At 27.4% G+C, this 21,760-nt stretch overlaps 1 protein-coding gene across 4 annotated transcripts in view; it reads left to right on the top strand.

Moving 5' to 3' along the window:
• Positions 1 to 21,760, top strand: part of LOC111633021 (probable G-protein coupled receptor CG31760) — an 84,809-nt gene that overhangs the window by 33,006 nt on the left and 30,043 nt on the right. The window contains exon 1 of one of the 4 annotated variants that reach the window (XM_023377545.1): positions 7,382 to 7,430. The exons of the other annotated variants lie outside the window; for them this stretch is intronic. The gene's annotated coding sequence lies outside the window, so the exon portion shown is untranslated. Of the gene's footprint in view, positions 1 to 7,381; positions 7,431 to 21,760 lie in introns of those variants that run through there. 4 annotated transcript variants of the gene reach the window in all.

Genomic DNA, 21,760 nt, shown 5'->3' with positions numbered 1-21,760 from the left:
AGAGAAGTTTTTTAAAAAATAATAATAATAATTTGCGTAAGCAAAATTGGATGATTTAATGGGATTTAAAAACTTTTTATCATGTCTACAAATTACATTCAGTATAGTAAGAGGATTAACGTGATTTTTAAAACCTAAACAATAAAAAAATTTCTGCATAATTTTACATAAAAATAACTATTTTAAATCAGAAAAATTACATCTCGAGACTTTAATAGAATGGAAGCTACAAAAATAACATTAATCTATTTATGTATGCACTTATATCACCTCGTTTAACACCCCACTAAAAAAAGGGGGGGATAAATATTAGAAAATTTATTTAAAATACATAATTATTATTTGGAATTTTTTAATATATTCATGCTAGACAAAGTATAAATAATTGATTATTTTAATTCTGTCTTTAGTATAGACTATATACATTAACACATTTATCACCTCTCTATAAAGTTTTATGACTTCGTTTTAGTTTATTACATNTATTAAATAAAAAAAAAAATATGGCAAAATTTATGATTCAAATTTTAAATATTTAAAGTTTTATATTTGCCAAAACTGGAATTTTTATATAAACCTAGAATTACGTAAAAATATTTAGCAACTGTATAATTTGCATATCGATGGATAAAAACGTGTCATTCATAAATAAGTAGCATTTAAGAATAGTTTCAAACAAATATTTTATGTTGATAAAACAGTTTGACGTTTCACTGTTCCATACTTTACACCACTAGTATTATGACTTTCATTTTCCATGCCGGAAACTAAAGATGTAAAGAAGAATTTATGTCGACTTTTAATACCTTTTTATCAGCATTATTTTTAAGAAATAGCATTAAAAAATTCTTTCAATCTCAAATTTTTAACATTTCTTATAATATAAAATAGATTAATAACTGGTTTAGATTGTCCTTACCAATTCATAACCCATATTGATTTAACGTCTTGATATCCGTTAATTTATTTATTAACTTTCGCTCATTTATCGATACCATTTCCTATATTTAATATCTGAAAAATGAAATATAATAAGATAAGATTTCGAAAATTTCGCATCAAAATTGTCGTGAAAGAAATAGAAAAAACGAATTAATATAAATTTAAATTGCTTTCATTAATTACAATGTAACTATCTTACTGGTTAATTTAAATTCGATATATCCAATCATACGCTTTTAATCGTTATTGATAATGATATTGTGTTTGTACTGGTCAATTTAAAATTTAAATTAGCAAATGAAATGGCTTGGGCGGTTTTGTATACTTTCCACGAATGTATTAGTCTTCCTTCACAGTCTTCCTTGATTTATATCGTACTAGTTAGTTGTATCGATTGATTTAAATTCGAATTAATCAATGGTATGTTTTTGCATGTTTAAATATTTTGATATCGTGGTTAAATTCAATCTGTAAAATGTATTTTTAAATCAAAATCTCGAGAATATGGAAGAGCTTTTTGGATATAATCAATCAACACAAGACACTAATTGGTACATTGATATACTGATTATAATGAGTTTTATTGTATAAGCTGTATTTATGATATAATTACTGTACGCATTATGATAATTTAATTTGACGATTCGGTTATAAAATAAATTAATTTATTTTTATAAAAATAAAATAAACATACAATAAATTACTTTTTATTTAACAATAGTTTATTTACTATATTGATTTTTCATTACTTAGACTCACTATATTGACTTTTTCGTTATATTATATCTAATTACCCTCAAACGTCTTGTTAAATGTAATTTTTTCTAACACATAAGCGGGAAATTTTTCTTAATCTGAAGGCTACATTTTTGTTTCAAAAGGTATCCTATAACAGTGCTAAGGAGTATTGCAGATTGCATACATTCAACATTCGTTCACAAAAATATACACGAATTATATTTAGACAGACGTCTTAATAAAAAATATTTTTGATGATTTATCTTAAAAATAAACAAAACTTAATTTTATTCTTTGTCAGACTACACTAGAAGCGACAGAAGGCCGCAGACTCCTACCTATGTTCTAATCTGTACTGTACATCCATGTTCTCTCAGTTTATAGATACAAAAAGTCTCACATTAAAGTAAATAACATTTGAATTTTGTAATAAATCTTCTCAACAGCTATATGTAATTTGCTATAAATTTTAAGGGCTTATCACATCACAGTTTTCAATTGGAAAGTTCACTGAGATTTTTTATTACACCAGTATGTACAGTACAGTACATTCGGGCCATATACCCTTCCTTGGTTATAATTCAAGAGCTTTCTTATTTTCCAGTTTGTATTTGACATTAAATTTTAATTTACAATTGGTATCCATCTCTTAGTTCCACTGATATGTAAATATCTATTCGTTGTCATGCAATCACCTGGTTTTCAACATTTGGTAACCACATCTCTTGCCATTATATTATGTTTGAATTTTGATTTCAGCTAAATTAAATACAGGTTTATTATATTCTTAACTGTAAATTAAATTATTTGAGAAATGTAACTTAGTTACATTTTATGAATTTTACACTTAGATTTCTATAAGGAGATTCCAATATGATGTCGCTAACATCATATAAAATAGTGATGTTAGCAATGATTTTATTATTATGGTGGTGCAACCTACATGGCTTATGTATCGGTGCCTAATGCTATGCCGGACCAGAGTCAAGGTATAACTACGGAACAAAGTAGACTACTATAATGTTTACGTGCTGTTCGTGTTTAAGAATTACCTGATTATGTGACGTGTGTTTAAAATGACAGCTTTATATCATGTGATGTGTGCACTGATGTAAAGTCCTAATTCTTCTAGACTTCTGTGTAGGGAGTGTTGTATGATGCCTATGCAAAAAAGGATTAATAGCACAATTATCATTCTCTACAAATGCTATATTATTATTATTAAAAAATTTATCAATAGATTATTATTCATTAACTTTAACCTCTCCAGCTTAACATTTTCTTATTTTTCTAATTATACCTATCTATTTAAATCAATCTATGATCTCAGGATTTTTTTTTAAAAAAAAGCAAGAAAATATTACTTAGGTTATTGTTTATCTATTGCTTAAAGCAATAGATAAATAATAATACAAAACATTTACAAAAAGGTATTTTGTACATGATTATTTATTTATAACAATTCAGAACATATAAGATACATTAAAAGATATTTATTATGTTCTCATTTTCTTGTGCAGATTTCTAGTTATAAAATTGTAATTTAAATCTACAAAACCAATATGACAAAGCTGCTGCAGACTGCAATTGAACTTATAATCTACAAATTTTCTATAAGTTTTACCCAAAATTTTAACAGAGTACATTTCTTTTACTAACTTTTATAATTTTATTTATTAATAATTATTTAATTAATTTTAATTAATTCATTTTTATTGAAATGAAAATAATTTCAGAGATTTAATAAAAAATATCGACAATTTGTCATTTCGAATTTTTATAAAAGCCAAATTTTCCCTTATTAAAAAAAAAATAATATGAAATAAAACAAACCTTAATATTAGTTTTCTACAAATCACACAAAGTAAATATTAAGTTAGTAATCTAAATCATTTTGGATATCATTTACCAAGATAATTGCTCTTTGTTATTATGTAAGTTTCCTCATTTCAAGCAGAGATAAAACTTTTCTGTTTCTTATCAATATTTGTTTTGTACTTGATCTTTAGTTTCATTACAAAAGAAACTACTTAATAGTAAACCTATTATGCTAAGAATATTAACTAATTTTTAAGCCAAAACAATGTACTACCTTTACGTGTTTTAAAATATATTATTAATGAGTGTTCGTGTTAATGATTTTCAGAAAATTAGCAATAAAAATACGCTATCTTTAAAGATCTAAGTGCATTAATTCCTTTTTAAACTGCATAAAAAAGAAATACTGTCATCTAGGATCTCCTAAGAAGAAATTCATCTGATATTTCATTCCAATAATTATAGATTTAATTTTTAGCAACTGCATAATTTTTATCGCAATCGGAGATGAATGCAGATTCTTTTGGACAACTTTGAATCATTTATTCCTCAATTCGATCAATGAATGAAATTGTCGTTTCCAAACATCCACACGTCCCATTATGTAAATACATTCTACAATACAATGCACAAAGCAGAAGAAAACAACAACAGCAATCTACTAGCGATTTATGCCAAATTTCTTACATTTAAAAAAATATAACAGTGGGTCTTTTATTTGCATACGACAAAATAGAGAACAAACAGCGCCTTGCTCTTTAACATTAATTCGCTCTGAAGTTAGATGGCACTTAAGAAGAAAGAACTGCTAACAGCATTGTTTAATAGTAAGAGAGTAAATTTAGTTAAAGAACAGGAAAATTCCATATACAGCACGTTACTATTTTATATTGTAATTCATAAAAACATGCTTTGATAAGAACCACTCTGCTTGTCTTTCTTCATTAAAATGCTTTTCTTATGTAAAACTTGATATCTTTTCGTTTCCTTTTTCCCCCTATAGCTTTGAGAATTGATAACTTTTTTTTAAAATCTCTTATAGTAAAATGTTACTAAATTAAATTTATTTGGTTCCATTTTATTCGATTGTACCACCTCCTGCAATCCAATCAATTCTCTTGTTTCATATTCAGGAGGCTAACTGACATTTCTTTCATTTATAATGCACGCCGTTCGTTTCGATTGCTGTATTCTTTATTATCTGAATATATATTAGGCGAAAAACTTTTTAAACGTTAACATTTTTTTAACTTCAGTAAACTTGTAATTTCTACACGTACTGTACCTAATGTGATAACGTACAATTAGCATTAAGTTCACGATGTATGTAAATTAGATCTACAAAATGAAGTAAACTTTAGTGTAAATTTTCGATAGAAAAATATATATAAATAATTTTTTATATAACGAAACTTAATTTTAAAAATCATGTCAAGCTTTCTTAAATTAAATTTTATTAGAAAATATATTTTCTGTTGTCATAAAAAGCTAATCGAAATATATGACTCGTTTTAAAAGCCTTTTAACAACTAAAAAGTATTATAACGATAACTCTATTCGTCCATTAGAGCGATAACTTCGGTTAGAACAGCTTAAATTTTCTGTAAAGTCGATAAAAATATAAAACAACTAAAGAATTGGAAAGTGATTTCAAAAATGGCTTTATCTTTTCAATAAATCAACATCTTATAATTATAAAAAAAGATGCGTATAAATCGATAATTCTATAAAAATCAATTAGAATATTTTAAACTTTTTCAATTCGATTTTACTGTGATAAAACCACTTCATAATGTAATCATAATTACACGCAATCAACGCCTATCCTGAAGTACCCAAAAGGGGAACCAACTCAACAATTAAAAATATTTAAATAATTAATAAGGACCTTTTATCAGCACATGCAAGACGATTGTATTGCGGTTGGATTCGCCACTGTACCACAAATTCAATTTTTGTTCAAATCCTTTGCAAAGTATTTGATTTATATTAATATTAAAATCCGAAACGTCCACTAATTTGTTTTTAATTTCCTTAAGCAATTTATAAATTTATAGATTACATGAGTGAATTACAAATATACTTCTTTAAAAACTGTTTAAAACTCTTGAATAATACGTCAATAATAAAAATATTCGCAGCAAATAGAATCGAAATTACACTTAACGCCATTACAATAATAAAAAAAAAATTTGTTATATATTCCAAACACAAAAGATTATATTAACTTTGAAAATAACTGCATTAATTTAAATGTATTCGGAGAAAAATTCCATCTGTCAGACTACGTAAAGCACAATAGTAAAATTTTCCTTTTCCTACGAAAAATGCTTAAAAATGAGAATGGACCGGGAGAGAGAGAGAGAGGAGGAAAAAAAAAAAAAAACATTAAATTCACTTAAATGTGATTGGCATGTATTACGGTATTTTACTTAAGAAGGCAAAATATTCTAAAGAAATGTTTAAAATTGATTTCTACGATAGCCATCTTGATATATGGCTGAAAATCGGCCGTCTACCGTTACACAGCTAATGCCAGCTTCTCGTACAGTAGAATTTGTTCAATCCATTTTACTATGTCAATACTTAACCAAAGCCATATTTTATCCTATTTATTAATATGAGATCGAATAGTGAGTCCAATGCAGCTTTACGTCAATACGCACACCAATTGTTTTTGTTTTGTGTTCGACTATTGGGATTTACGAGTAAAGCTATCTAATAATTCGATATTCTACATTTTTGTGTAATATTTTTCTCTATGCGAATCATTTTTCTGTTGATATTCTTTTTCCAATTTGAATTCTTTTTGGATTCCTCGCCGAAAAATCGTGCAGAGATTTACATAATTCGGTAAGTTTTTAAGGTAAATCGCTACTCGCTCTTTACTAATTTGTGTACCATTTAATGTGTGATTTGTAGTGCGTACACTTTCGATCGCATTTAACTTATTAAAATTATCATTAGAATGAATGTCAAATAGTTATGTGCAACTATACACGCTTCCACATCGATTAGTAGTGGCTTTAATTGTGAATTTTGTAATGTATATACGATCAAAGTAGAGTACATCTATAGCTTTGCACGGGTATATTTTCTCCCCAATTAATTACTTTTCTTCTTTAAAATGCGAAAATATAACGTTATACAAAAAATTTTTAGGTTGGCAATCCAAAGAAAATTTACAAATAAAATCTAAGCATATGCATTCTACCAAAGCGAATTTTCAAAACGCAAAAAAGAAATTACTTTAGCGTAAGTGAAGTGAATAAAACTGTCTGACACATCATAAATTCGATTTTCTATTTTATGCGTGGACTTTTCTGCACTTCTTGACTCATTGTCGACGCTTTTTTCTTTTAAAAACCTTTTTTTTTCTTTACGATTTAAATCCTTTTTACACTTTTATACATTAATAGCAAGTGGCAAATGCAACAGATGACGTAAACGCTATGTACTGTTAATTATTCTAAGTAATGTTTAATGAAGAATAAGTTGTTCATTATTAAACTTAAAGAATTATTCATTAACAAAGTAAATTTTGCATTAATTTGCGACTAATCAGTTTAGGAACAGAACGATTTCTATGAACTTAACAAATCACGACTTATACTGAATAAACCATAATCTATCAATCTCTAATTCCATAAGTTCTATATATAAAAATTTTCTTATTCAAGTTTTAGATATATTAAATAAGATTCCATAAAGGAATATTTATATATATTTAAAAAAAAAAGAGTAGAAACAAAAAGATAAACAACAGATCTCGTATAAATTCTAAGGAAAAAAATGTACTTTTCAGATACAGGTCTTAATCTCTTCCGTTTTGAGAATCGCGCTCCTACTTGTTTACCAGTTAAACTTAAACAGTGTACATGTACGATATCCTTCACCATTTCCGATATTCTATCGCTTACAGATTCATTCAGGTGAGAAATATATTTTGTTGTAGATCGATATATTTAAATTTGACCAGTTACGGCACGTAATCATGCGATATTATGCCTAAACGAGACTCTCAATTACGGAGTACGTAACTAATTTTTCCGCACCACTAAATCGGTACCTCGAAAAATAGTTTAACAAATGTCCACGTCATCGCTCATTCTATTTGCTTCAAGATGCGACCGTCCTTTTCTCTACGTTATTATATCTTTACTTCGAATGTTTTATTCTGTAGGGAGATTTTTTTTGAGGACAAATTCAATACGTTTCGGGGGAGGAAAAAATCTGTTTTCTTTATCCGGTGTCGTGTTCAAATTTATGCTGACCGATACTCGGGAAGAAAAAAAAAACTTACAAGCTTATATTTCTGAATATATCCTATATAATTTGCAAACTTATTCGTAGAAATAGGTATACAGCACCATAGGAAGATATCGCCTAACGAAATTTTCTGCGATACTGTATACCTATTTTTTTTATTTGTTTTTCCTCTCACAATTCTTCTAAATTCTTTTAAAATGAGGTCGCTTCTGTCTATTTTCTTTGAAGATCCTTCATTTTTCTGTCATCTTATCGAATCTTCAAAAGACATTGTAGCTTGGATCCTTGATAAAATCCTTCTTTATTTTTCTACTTATTCTTCAGAGGTTTATTTGAAAATAATAAAGCAAAATTGATAAATTTTATATAGAAATCATCTCCTATTTGCGATGATGCTCTTATGAGCTTAAATCCAAGTTATAAGAAGTACAATGGATAAGATAACCACTCCAATGTATAGAAAGGAAAAAAAAAAGGTGTAAGCAGCTATATTGTAGTCATTCATCCTCTTCCTTACAAAGAATCGTATGGATGATAGAAGACAATTATTTTATTTCCAAAAATTCCAAAATCACTTTAAAAAAATATATATTCTTTCGATCGATAATAATAGATTTACTCCTTAGAATGTTCAGAAAATAAAATTTAAAATTCGTTATATTTTGATAAAATATTTATGGAGCAAAATTTTTCAACCGTATCGAAGCCGTTTTTTTTCCGGACATTATCTACATGATCCTAATTATAAATTAAAATTGACAAATATATAGTTTAGCATTAATATATAATAAAAATATGCCCAATACCAAAAATATTCAGCACAATAGTATCGATTCTTTTTTCTCCTTCTTTCTCCTGAAAAGATCTTATAAAATTATATATATAGGCCTATATATAAGCAATACTATTATTTAAATTCTATAAAATCTCATTTTCAAAAAACGAGAGGAAAAAATAAATAAAGTTTTATTTAATAGAAAATATAATAAAATATACAAAAAAAATATTCCGATTGTTAGCTTTATAACAGACAATTCTCTGAAACTGTATTATAACCATAAATTCAAATTTGTAATTTCTACACAAGCAAAAACCCGGAAAAATTTCCCAGTATATTTTTGACTGAGATACATTCAACATTCGCATTTTATTCCCCGTAGGAAAATAAGTATCGTGTAATTATGTTACAGTATCGATTTCGGTAACAACGTCGATATATAAATTCCAACCTTCATAACAAGATCTTTCAAAACATTCAAGAATTTTATGTCTACATCTATAGATTTTTTTCTTTTTTAATTCGATCATGTTAATGAGAAAAATATTTTCTTCTCATAAAAGATAACACTTATTGTAACAGGAGAAACTATCTTACTTTTAATAAATGAAAAACTTTTTAAACAAATATTCCGGAAAAGTAATAATAAAAACTTCATTTAAATCATCTTACGGATTTAAATACAATTTCGAATTTTATATCGAGAGATTACGGCCTTTTGAAAGTGACTTAAGAAGTTATAAATTTCCTTCGATAATATCAGAATATTTATCCAGTTTCTTTATGAAATTAAGTTTATAAATCGATAGATATTTATGAAGTATTACAATTATGCGGTAATGAGTATATCAATTTATGTGTAGAGAAATTCTTAAAATCCCGTTCATTTCTCTATGCGAACATAAATAGTATTTACTATTTTTTTTTTTTTTTACGTTCCCTTCAAAAATTATAATTACATAAAATATATCTTTGATAAGGCGACATTTTCTAAAGAATACTTTCCTTTTTATCGTCCGAAGTATTAATAAAATTTTAATAAGTCTTACTTGTTGAGTCTTCGACTTTCTTGTTACAGGACAAGCCAAACAATAAATGTCAAAAGCGCAATATTCTCGACAATGTTTCTTCCAAAAGAAAAGAAAAAGAAAACTAAAAGATAAAAAACAAAAAAAGAAAAGAAAAGACGATGACTTGACAAACGATCTCTTAGAAAAGTTATTCTTTCTATTATTATTATTATATATATATATCTTATATTCAATTACTATTAGAAAAAATGAGGTTGAACTTCTTGAAATTTCCGGAAATGTTATCTAAAATGAGACTAGAAAGAAAAAATGAAATAAAATGATAATTGCAGTTGACTATTGCAAATTGAGTACCCATCTTCGGAAATGAGAAAATTTCTTCTCTTAACAACTACGGCATAAGATTTTTATGCCTTGTTATTATAAATAGATAGCGTTATTAATGTTTGTCACAAACTCGTTCTTTGTCTCTCTCTCTTTGTATTACTCACGGTTGAATAAATCCAACATCCAAAAGGTAAATCGAACACAATGATCTTTCCTCCAAGTTATTTTCTTTCTTACATTTAATTCAATTATTATAAATTCCAATATATTTCGAATTGTTTAAAATATAGTAATTTATTATTTACTGAAATTTCTTTTTGTTTTTTACTAATTAGTAAGTAACCATTTTGATTAATTTCTCTAAAAACTATCATCTTTTTAATAAATATATTTGAAATAAGATATTTAAAAAATCGATTTGACTAAAAATGAAATGAACCTTAAAATATTGTTTTTCTTTGTCTGGAGATTTTAAAATAATGGAAATTACATCGCTGTAATATGGTATAAGTTTATGCTTTACATAATATTATAATCTATAGGCTCTTATTTATATAAACGAAAAATTTAAAAGCTTTTATATTAATTTTATACGATAACCTAACTTTGTTTTATACATATAAACGTCAATAAAACTTTTTAGAAATATTATAAGGAAAAACTACTTAGAAAATAAATGGATATTTATTGCCATTAAGAGAAATTCCCAATCTCTAATTTAAGTAAAAGTTTTAAGTCGTGACGTAGATTTTATGACGTAAATTTTTATATCAATTTCCTTTTATTTGTTAAACTTTCTACTTTATCGATAATGTATCTAAACATTAAACAATACTGCTAGTGTATTAAAAACACGAATATGTGGGTAACCCGCATAAAAAATGAATCGAATAGTACTTTGTTATCGTTATGCGTCATTCAATCGTTATTTAAAGACGTTTTGTAGACTTAGTAAAATGATTTTTTTTTAATTTATTTACCGTGAAACCCGCGTGTAAGCCATTTTTAAAAGTAAATTTAAAATTTAACGTAAGTACAGTACTGTACATATATTGTTTTTTTTAAAAATTTAGAATATTCTTAAGAAATAAAACTTGTATTTCTTATAACTATTCTTAATTCCAGTCCGAGTTTAATAGATTCACCCAAGCTTAATTTCAATCTGTATAATAGCACAGATTGGAATTTTATTAAGACAATCCCAAAACAAAAACAATATACCCAGTATTATATCGTATTTAAGTTAAAATTAGTTTTTAAAATATTCAATTCCAATTTTTTTAATTAAAATTATTCTTTTCCTATGAGGTTTCCTTGATTATTTCAGCGAAACCAATGTTTAAACTTTGCAAACATGAGCATTAAATACTTGCTAAGACAATTATACAAAAGACAAATGCACTATATATTATACTATGTATATATATATATGGGGCTATACATAAATTAATTAACAGGTGGGTGGATATGCAATGCAAGTAATCGTTACGATGCGCGTTACAAAGAGGCGGGATGTTTACAAAAATGTTACGTAATTGTAGAATCTCAACTGGGTATAAGAATGATTTAATTTTGTTTTTGAAGTAGACTACCGTTTATGTCACTGCTTTGTACTGTAATAATGTAAGGGAACGTCCACACATTCGATATTCGTCTAATGCCAAGCAAACATTTCTTAAATACCAAGTATTGTTGATGGTTTACTCGTAACGAATATTCTTATTGGTAAATTGTGCCGAATCAAAAGGAGACGAATGTTCACCTCCACGCATTCGTGTATTTTCTTGTTTTCGGTCAAGTTGCCATTTTAGTCTTTTTAATACTAGATCCAGTCTTTTATTTTTGAATTTAGTTTATCTTTTCTAATTTAGTTTATCTTATCTATAATTCAGTTTTATCTGGTATTTTTTGCAATACGGTTTTATTGTGTGTGTTTTTTTTAAATTCCTTTCTTATTCAGGTTCACATTTTCCTGCTTTGGTGATATCACTTCATCATCTTCTTTTAAACTTCTTTCATTAAGAGATATAAACTACTCATAACTAATACAGCGGCGGCACAAATTATTGTTTGAGAATTGTCCATTTTCCACATCTCGGACGAACAATAGTCGTTCCCGCAACAAACTGATTCTCGGCAAATAATCGGGTGTGTCCTCGCCGAGTCGCAAACATTCAGCAAATATTTTGGCGAAAGAAATTTTCGGCATTCGGCAAATACCGAATGTGTAGACGTTCCATAACGTTCTGCACCATATACTGTGTGTATTATTAGTAAAATTACGGGTTTGATCTAGGATATGCGTTACGTAATTTACAGGCGATCCCTAAGTTATAAAATTAAAATACATTTTAAATGAATTAAATAATTCGTCAATTCATAAATAAAAGAACAACGCATCACTATTAAGTGGACGATCCTCGTAATGTCTAATCAAAATAATGAAATTCTTTACTAGAAATTCTTATAAGGCTAATGGCAATTACAAAATAAGCCAAAAGCATATTACTTAATTTCTTCACAGAAAAATTAATATGTAGAAAATATACGAATACGCAGAATTTACGATTATAGAAAGTATTATAACTGACAAAATCAAATATTGCATTTAAATTCAAATGATAAACATTCAATGCAGAACTTTAAAATTTTACTGGAATTATTGACCGCGTCCTATATATAATACTTCTACTCGAAAAGCATAAAATCGGTCACGAGAATGCTTTTTGAAATACAGACTATCAATATTTACATGCGTATTCACGTAACGCGCTTAACCGAAGAACATATTATGTCAATATAACATTCGAACAAAAAGATAACCTAGAGACTCGACAGTAACGTCGAAGATCAATTTATTCTCGTATAGTCTACGACAGACAGGACTCTTCAAAAACCAACATTTTATCATGTAAATGTGGCCAAAATATACTGTGTATCAAAAATAACCAATAATTCTTGATTGATATTACATCTTTAAAGCTGGTATAAAAGAAAATGCAAGTCGGCAATTCTTATCACTTGAAAATAATTTTAAGATTTGTCAATTTAAATTGGTGTGTAATCTTCGAAATATTTAACGAACACGCAACCAGAAACATGACGCATAATGCAAGTATAGATACTTTCGTAGCTATAAAATTATATTAAAACAAAAAATAATAATAATTTATTATTGTTTTATATTTAGAAATGATTCCAGTATAACAATAAATCATTTTTTAAAATAGAAAAAGTATATTTTAACCTGAAATTCATTTAAAATTACAGGCTTTTGTTGCCTTTCATTTTAGCACGATTCTAGAATGCTTTCATTTAGGTGAAAGCTTATTTTAACCCGTAAAAATTAAAGGAAAATTAGCGTTTATAGGAAAATTTGTTTCCTTTTTTTGTGAAATATACATTAACATTTTGCGCGATTTATTAAAAACGTATTTTGCGTAATCTGTAGGAAATTTTGCATTGTACATTCTAAAAGTCATTGTTCATAAATCATAAGTTGACGATTGGTAACCGGTTTGGTAAAACCCGGTTACCAATCGCCAACTTATGCATCAATCTGCAATTCTGTGTAATTCAAGTTGGAGTCAGAGCTTCAAAAAGTTTTTAAATTTATATAATTGTATTTATTCNAATTACATCTCGAGACTTTAATAGAATGGAAGCTACAAAAATAACATTAATCTATTTATGTATGCACTTATATCACCTCGTTTAACACCCCACTAAAAAAGGGGGGGGATAAATATTAGAAAATTTATTTAAAATACATAATTATTATTTGGAATTTTTTAATATATTCATGCTAGACAAAGTATAAATAATTGATTATTTTAATTCTGTCTTTAGTATAGACTATATACATTAACACATTTATCACCTCTCTATAAAGTTTTATGACTTCGTTTTAGTTTATTACATTTATGCAACTAAATTTGTGATAAAAGTAGATAAAATTGCCCTCCGACTTTTTACTAACGAAACTAAAAAAAAATTATTTAAAAATTGCACATAAATAATCAACCCAGAGACGATATTAAAATCTCAATAAAAACAAAAAACTCTACAATTTATAATGTAATATTCTCCAGAAACTACATTAAAATTCTCTTTAATAGCAAGAAGTGGTTGCTGTCCAATAATAAATTATCAGTAAAATTTCATTAAAACAATTTTTCTATTCGTTTCGAAGCACAATTATGCAGAAATATTTATTTAATTTATTTATTTAGAAAAACTGTTAGGTATGAAAATATGCATTCGATTCTCCTTCAATTTTAGGGAGAATTAATTATTAAATGCGAAATATTTTTATNATCGAAGCCGTTTTTTTTCCGGACATTATCTACATGATCCTAATTATAAATTAAAATTGACAAATATATAGTTTAGCATTAATATATAATAAAAATATGCCCAATACCAAAAATATTCAGCACAATAGTATCGATTCTTTTTTCTCCTTCTTTCTCCTGAAAAGATCTTATAAAATTATATATATAGGCCTATATATAAGCAATACTATTATTTAAATTCTATAAAATCTCATTTTCAAAAAACGAGAGGAAAAAATAAATAAAGTTTTATTTAATAGAAAATATAATAAAATATACAAAAAAAATATTCCGATTGTTAGCTTTATAACAGACAATTCTCTGAAACTGTATTATAACCATAAATTCAAATTTGTAATTTCTACACAAGCAAAAACCCGGAAAAATTTCCCAGTATATTTTTGACTGAGATACATTCAACATTCGCATTTTATTCCCCGTAGGAAAATAAGTATCGTGTAATTATGTTACAGTATCGATTTCGGTAACAACGTCGATATATAAATTCCAACCTTCATAACAAGATCTTTCAAAACATTCAAGAATTTTATGTCTACATCTATAGATTTTTTTCTTTTTTAATTCGATCATGTTAATGAGAAAAATATTTTCTTCTCATAAAAGATAACACTTATTGTAACAGGAGAAACTATCTTACTTTTAATAAATGAAAAACTTTTTAAACAAATATTCCGGAAAAGTAATAATAAAAACTTCATTTAAATCATCTTACGGATTTAAATACAATTTCGAATTTTATATCGAGAGATTACGGCCTTTTGAAAGTGACTTAAGAAGTTATAAATTTCCTTCGATAATATCAGAATATTTATCCAGTTTCTTTATGAAATTAAGTTTATAAATCGATAGATATTTATGAAGTATTACAATTATGCGGTAATGAGTATATCAATTTATGTGTAGAGAAATTCTTAAAATCCCGTTCATTTCTCTATGCGAACATAAATAGTATTTACTATTTTTTTTTATTTTTTACGTTCCCTTCAAAAATTATAATTACATAAAATATATCTTTGATAAGGCGACATTTTCTAAAGAATACTTTCCTTTTTATCGTCCGAAGTATTAATAAAATTTTAATAAGTCTTACTTGTTGAGTCTTCGACTTTCTTGTTACAGGACAAGCCAAACAATAAATGTCAAAAGCGCAATATTCTCGACAATGTTTCTTCCAAAAGAAAAGAAAAAGAAAACTAAAAGATAAAAAACAAAAAAAGAAAAGAAAAGACGATGACTTGACAAACGATCTCTTAGAAAAGTTATTCTTTCTATTATTATTATTATATATATATATCTTATATTCAATTACTATTAGAAAAAATGAGGTTGAACTTCTTGAAATTTCCGGAAATGTTATCTAAAATGAGACTAGAAAGAAAAAATGAAATAAAATGATAATTGCAGTTGACTATTGCAAATTGAGTACCCATCTTCGGAAATGAGAAAATTTCTTCTCTTAACAACTACGGCATAAGATTTTTATGCCTTGTTATTATAAATAGATAGCGTTATTAATGTTTGTCACAAACTCGTTCTTTGTCTCTCTCTCTTTGTATTACTCACGGTTGAATAAATCCAACATCCCAAAGGTAAATCGAACACAATGATCTTTCCTCCAAGTTATTTTCTTTCTTACATTTAATTCAATTATTATAAATTCCAATATATTTCGAATTGTTTAAAATATAGTAATTTATTATTTACTGAAATTTCTTTTTGTTTTTTACTAATTAGTAAGTAACCATTTTGATTAATTTCTCTAAAAACTATCATCTTTTTAATAAATATATTTGAAATAAGATATTTAAAAAATCGATTTGACTAAAAATGAAATGAACCTTAAAATATTGTTTTTCTTTGTCTGGAGATTTTAAAATAATGGAAATTACATCGCTGTAATATGGTATAAGTTTATGCTTTACATAATATTATAATCTATAGGCTCTTATTTATATAAACGAAAAATTTAAAAGCTTTTATATTAATTTTATACGATAACCTAACTTTGTTTTATACATATAAACGTCAATAAAACTTTTTAGAAATATTATAAGGAAAAACTACTTAGAAAATAAATGGATATTTATTGCCATTAAGAGAAATTCCCAATCTCTAATTTAAGTAAAAGTTTTAAGTCGTGACGTAGATTTTATGACGTAAATTTTTATATCAATTTCCTTTTATTTGTTAAACTTTCTACTTTATCGATAATGTATCTAAACATTAAACAATACTGCTAGTGTATTAAAAACACGAATATGTGGGTAACCCGCATAAAAAATGAATCGAATAGTACTTTGTTATCGTTATGCGTCATTCAATCGTTATTTAAAGACGTTTTGTAGACTTAGTAAAATGATTTTTTTTTAATTTATTTACCGTGAAACCCGCGTGTAAGCCATTTTTAAAAGTAAATTTAAAATTTAACGTAAGTACAGTACTGTACATATATTGTTTTTTTTAAAAATTTAGAATATTCTTAAGAAATAAAACTTGTATTTCTTATAACTATTCTTAATTCCAGTCCGAGTTTAATAGATTCACCCAAGCTTAATTTCAATCTGTATAATAGCACAGATTGGAATTTTATTAAGACAATCCCAAAACAAAAACAATATACCCAGTATTATATCGTATTTAAGTTAAAATTAGTTTTTAAAATATTCAATTCCAATTTTTTTAATTAAAATTATTCTTTTCCTATGAGGTTTCCTTGATTATTTCAGCGAAACCAATGTTTAAACTTTGCAAACATGAGCATTAAATACTTGCTAAGACAATTATACAAAAGACAAATGCACTATATATTATACTATGTATATATATATATGGGGCTATACATAAATTAATTAACAGGTGGGTGGATATGCAATGCAAGTAATCGTTACGATGCGCGTTACAAAGAGGCGGGATGTTTACAAAAATGTTACGTAATTGTAGAATCTCAACTGGGTATAAGAATGATTTAATTTTGTTTTTGAAGTAGACTACCGTTTATGTCACTGCTTTGTACTGTAATAATGTAAGGGAACGTCCACACATTCGATATTCGTCTAATGCCAAGCAAACATTTCTTAAATACCAAGTATTGTTGATGGTTTACTCTTAACGAATATTCTTATTGGTAAATTGTGCCGAATCAAAAGGAGACGAATGTTCACCTCCACGCATTCGTGTATTTTCTTGTTTTCGGTCAAGTTGCCATTTTAGTCTTTTTAATACTAGATCCAGTCTTTTATTTTTGAATTTAGTTTATCTTTTCTAATTTAGTTTATCTTATCTATAATTCAGTTTTATCTGGTATTTTTTGCAATACGGTTTTATTGTGTGTGTTTTTTTTAAATTCCTTTCTTATTCAGGTTCACATTTTCCTGCTTTGGTGATATCACTTCATCATCTTCTTTTAAACTTCTTTCATTAAGAGATATAAACTACTCATAACTAATACAGCGGCGGCACAAATTATTGTTTGAGAATTGTCCATTTTCCACATCTCGGACGAACAATAGTCGTTCCCGCAACAAACTGATTCTCGGCAAATAATCGGGTGTGTCCTCGCCGAGTCGCAAACATTCAGCAAATATTTTGGCGAAAGAAATTTTCGGCATTCGGCAAATACCGAATGTGTAGACGTTCCATAACGTTCTGCACCATATACTGTGTGTATTATTAGTAAAATTACGGGTTTGATCTAGGATATGCGTTACGTAATTTACAGGCGATCCCTAAGTTATAAAATTAAAATACATTTTAAATGAATTAAATAATTCGTCAATTCATAAATAAAAGAACAACGCATCACTATTAAGTGGACGATCCTCGTAATGTCTAATCAAAATAATGAAATTCTTTACTAGAAATTCTTATAAGGCTAATGGCAATTACAAAATAAGCCAAAAGCATATTACTTAATTTCTTCACAGAAAAATTAATATGTAGAAAATATACGAATACGCAGAATTTACGATTATAGAAAGTATTATAACTGACAAAATCAAATATTGCATTTAAATTCAAATGATAAACATTCAATGCAGAACTTTAAAATTTTACTGGAATTATTGACCGCGTCCTATATATAATACTTCTACTCGAAAAGCATAAAATCGGTCACGAGAATGCTTTTTGAAATACAGACTATCAATATTTACATGCGTATTCACGTAACGCGCTTAACCGAAGAACATATTATGTCAATATAACATTCGAACAAAAAGATAACCTAGAGACTCGACAGTAACGTCGAAGATCAATTTATTCTCGTATAGTCTACGACAGACAGGACTCTTCAAAAACCAACATTTTATCATGTAAATGTGGCCAAAATATACTGTGTATCAAAAATAACCAATAATTCTTGATTGATATTACATCTTTAAAGCTGGTATAAAAGAAAATGCAAGTCGGCAATTCTTATCACTTGAAAATAATTTTAAGATTTGTCAATTTAAATTGGTGTGTAATCTTCGAAATATTTAACGAACACGCAACCAGAAACATGACGCATAATGCAAGTATAGATACTTTCGTAGCTATAAAATTATATTAAAACAAAAAATAATAATAATTTATTATTGTTTTATATTTAGAAATGATTCCAGTATAACAATAAATCATTTTTTAAAATAGAAAAAGTATATTTTAACCTGAAATTCATTTAAAATTACAGGCTTTTGTTGCCTTTCATTTTAGCACGATTCTAGAATGCTTTCATTAAGGTGAAAGCTTATTTTAACCCGTAAAAATTAAAGGAAAATTAGCGTTTATAGGAAAATTTGTTTCCTTTTTTTGTGAAATATACATTAACATTTTGCGCGATTTATTAAAAACGTATTTTGCGTAATCTGTAGGAAATTTTGCATTGTACATTCTAAAAGTCATTGTTCATAAATCATAAGTTGACGATTGGTAACCGGTTTGGTAAAACCCGGTTACCAATCGCCAACTTATGCATCAATCTGCAATTCTGTGTAATTCAAGTTGGAGTCAGAGCTTCAAAAAGTTTTTAAATTTATATAATTGTATTTATTCATTAAAAAAATTATAAACGAGAAAATTTCATTTCCGAAATAAAAACCAATGCATTTTTCTCGTGTACAATAATATATTAAATAATTCTTTAAAAAGATAATATAAGGAATCTCGCTTATTAATTTATCATAAATATACCATTATTCTGATAAACAATTATATATATATCGTAAATTATAATTCGTCTCAAGTTTTAACAGGTATAAAACTGTCAGGACAAATCCTCTTTCCTTTATAAACAGGAAAAAAATTACAGGGATGAAAATAAGGGACACTCTAAAATGAAGCGAGTCATCTTTAGATCGCTTAATCTTTAATCCTTCCAATTTTTGTTGTCATATTCTTACACCTTACATTATAATATTTGAAAAATTTTAGGCTATAAATTNCTGGTTATGTAAGTCATAATACAAAATTTCATTTAATGAATAAAATTTTTATTATATAATAGATATATATATTGCATAACAGAGGAAAATTCGCTCATACATAATTACGAATAATATTTCATTATTTTTGATCTTATATTTGATTAAGAATAAAATTTTTCGAGACGATAGTTTATCCAGATTTTATCATCCCGAATTTTAAATCAATCGTTATTGCATACGCTGATGACGTTGGATCATTAATTCCGGATCCGTCTTATCTTTCATTTTTTTCCTGTTTTTGCCCGATGGACATTAATTAAGAGAGCCTTCTTTACAAACTCATCGTGGGTTCGGACAAATCCACGATGGGAGAGGCCGAACGGTGAGGGAAGAATCCAACCATACAGAACAAAATTCCTGTGTTGCTCGCCTGGGTATGTTAAGATCAAATGCTAGAACGTCAGCTGGCATCTGATCTTAACATTATTACCTACCGTAATGAAATCATTTGAAAATAAATCTTGATAAATCAGTTCCTTTGTGTTTTTCGTTAGTCCGTAATATTCTCTCCTTTTCTATTAATGGGTCATTAACTGTGTTCATTCGGCCAGTAATTTTGTTTGGAAACTTATATTCCGTTGTTACATTGTCTATGATTAAAAAAAATTGGCATTCTGAAGATGATTTTCGGCATTTGGATACATATAGTTCATATAAAGTGTCTGTCAAAAAGGGTGGCTGTCTTTCCCTACTCTCCTCATCCCGATGGCCGGATGGCAGCCTACCCTCTGAGGAACCTGGGATCGAATCCGGACGGGTCGAGAAATCCCCAGGTATTTTTCGGGGGTGGTCCGTTCGGATATGTCGGGCACCGTCCCTCACCATCCGGTCGCTCCATTGTGGGCCTGGCCAAACCATAATTAGCCTGCTAAAAGAAGCCCTCTTAGTGCCCACAGGGCGGAAAGTTAAAAAAAAACTCTCCTTATCCCTCGTGCCTCTTTTTTTTATACTGCTGTATTTCTCTTAATTCCGAAAAAATATATGTTATTAAGTTTTGGTAGCGTGACTGCCGACTATTTAGTGGAATTGGCCGACATTGGGAGGCGAGATGTTCCCTCCAACACCACAGTAGCTTCGCCCGTCTGAAGATGTACTGTGACGACATTGCAGTCTTATTTCCTCTCGGATCTGAGCCTTATTTTTTATATTTTTAACCAACGTCCAATCTGCTGTTGATTATTGCTTGCCAGTATGGGCTCCTGCCACGAGTCTATTTCTCTCTCTCAACAAATTGTGTCATCTACCTCTATACCAATTCTTGTGAAATTGCCAGATAATACTGGGACTTCCTGACTTATTCCTTCGTATTTCGATTGCATTTTATTTAAAAAATATTTTAAACGGATTTTTGTTTTCTTTTTTTAAAATTTCTTACATGTCAATAAGAATTACTAGAAATAATTCATATATTATCATACCTTATTTTCGCCTGTTCATTTTCATTCGTGCAATTAACGTATCCATAGTAGAATAGTCCTTCGTTTAGATTTTAGTCAATATAAAACCCCATGTTAAAAATTTTACACCAATTTTTAACCAATTTACACATCTATTAATGTAATGGGAACGTTGTTTTTAACTAATTTGCATAACTAAATATCTAGCTTTACAAACAAAATTATTATAATTGCAATATCTCTTTAAAAAATATCGGAAATTGACAAAGCTATGCTTTTTATAATGAAAACATTTTTTTTATTTTTAATCAAAAAACTATTATTTTAATGCAAATAGTCTTTTATGCAAATTACAATGACAAAAGCGTTTTAATTCAGTCCGCATTTGCATTTATTCTTACTGTAAATTTACAATTAAGAACATAAAAAATTCTACGAATTTGGAGCCTCAAAACGAAAGTAAAAACAACAAATAAAAAGAAAACATCAGTTGTTTCCAAATCAATGAAAATTGCGGAAATACAGTAAAAACTGTAAACCGGATTCTCACGGTACCGAATTATTTTTTTCCTTTTGAATAGGTTTTAGTATTTTTTTTAACCTTTAAACTACAGATAAATGTGATACAGTTACGTTCCTTTTT

Source organism: Centruroides sculpturatus, unplaced genomic scaffold, assembly GCF_000671375.1.
Source record: "Centruroides sculpturatus isolate CEXI.00-Female unplaced genomic scaffold, Cexi_2.0 scaffold764, whole genome shotgun sequence".
Classification (NCBI taxonomy): Eukaryota; Metazoa; Arthropoda; class Arachnida; order Scorpiones; family Buthidae; genus Centruroides; species Centruroides sculpturatus.
Note: the sequence above shows the minus strand (reverse complement) of the source record. Positions and strands in the feature narration are given on the sequence as shown.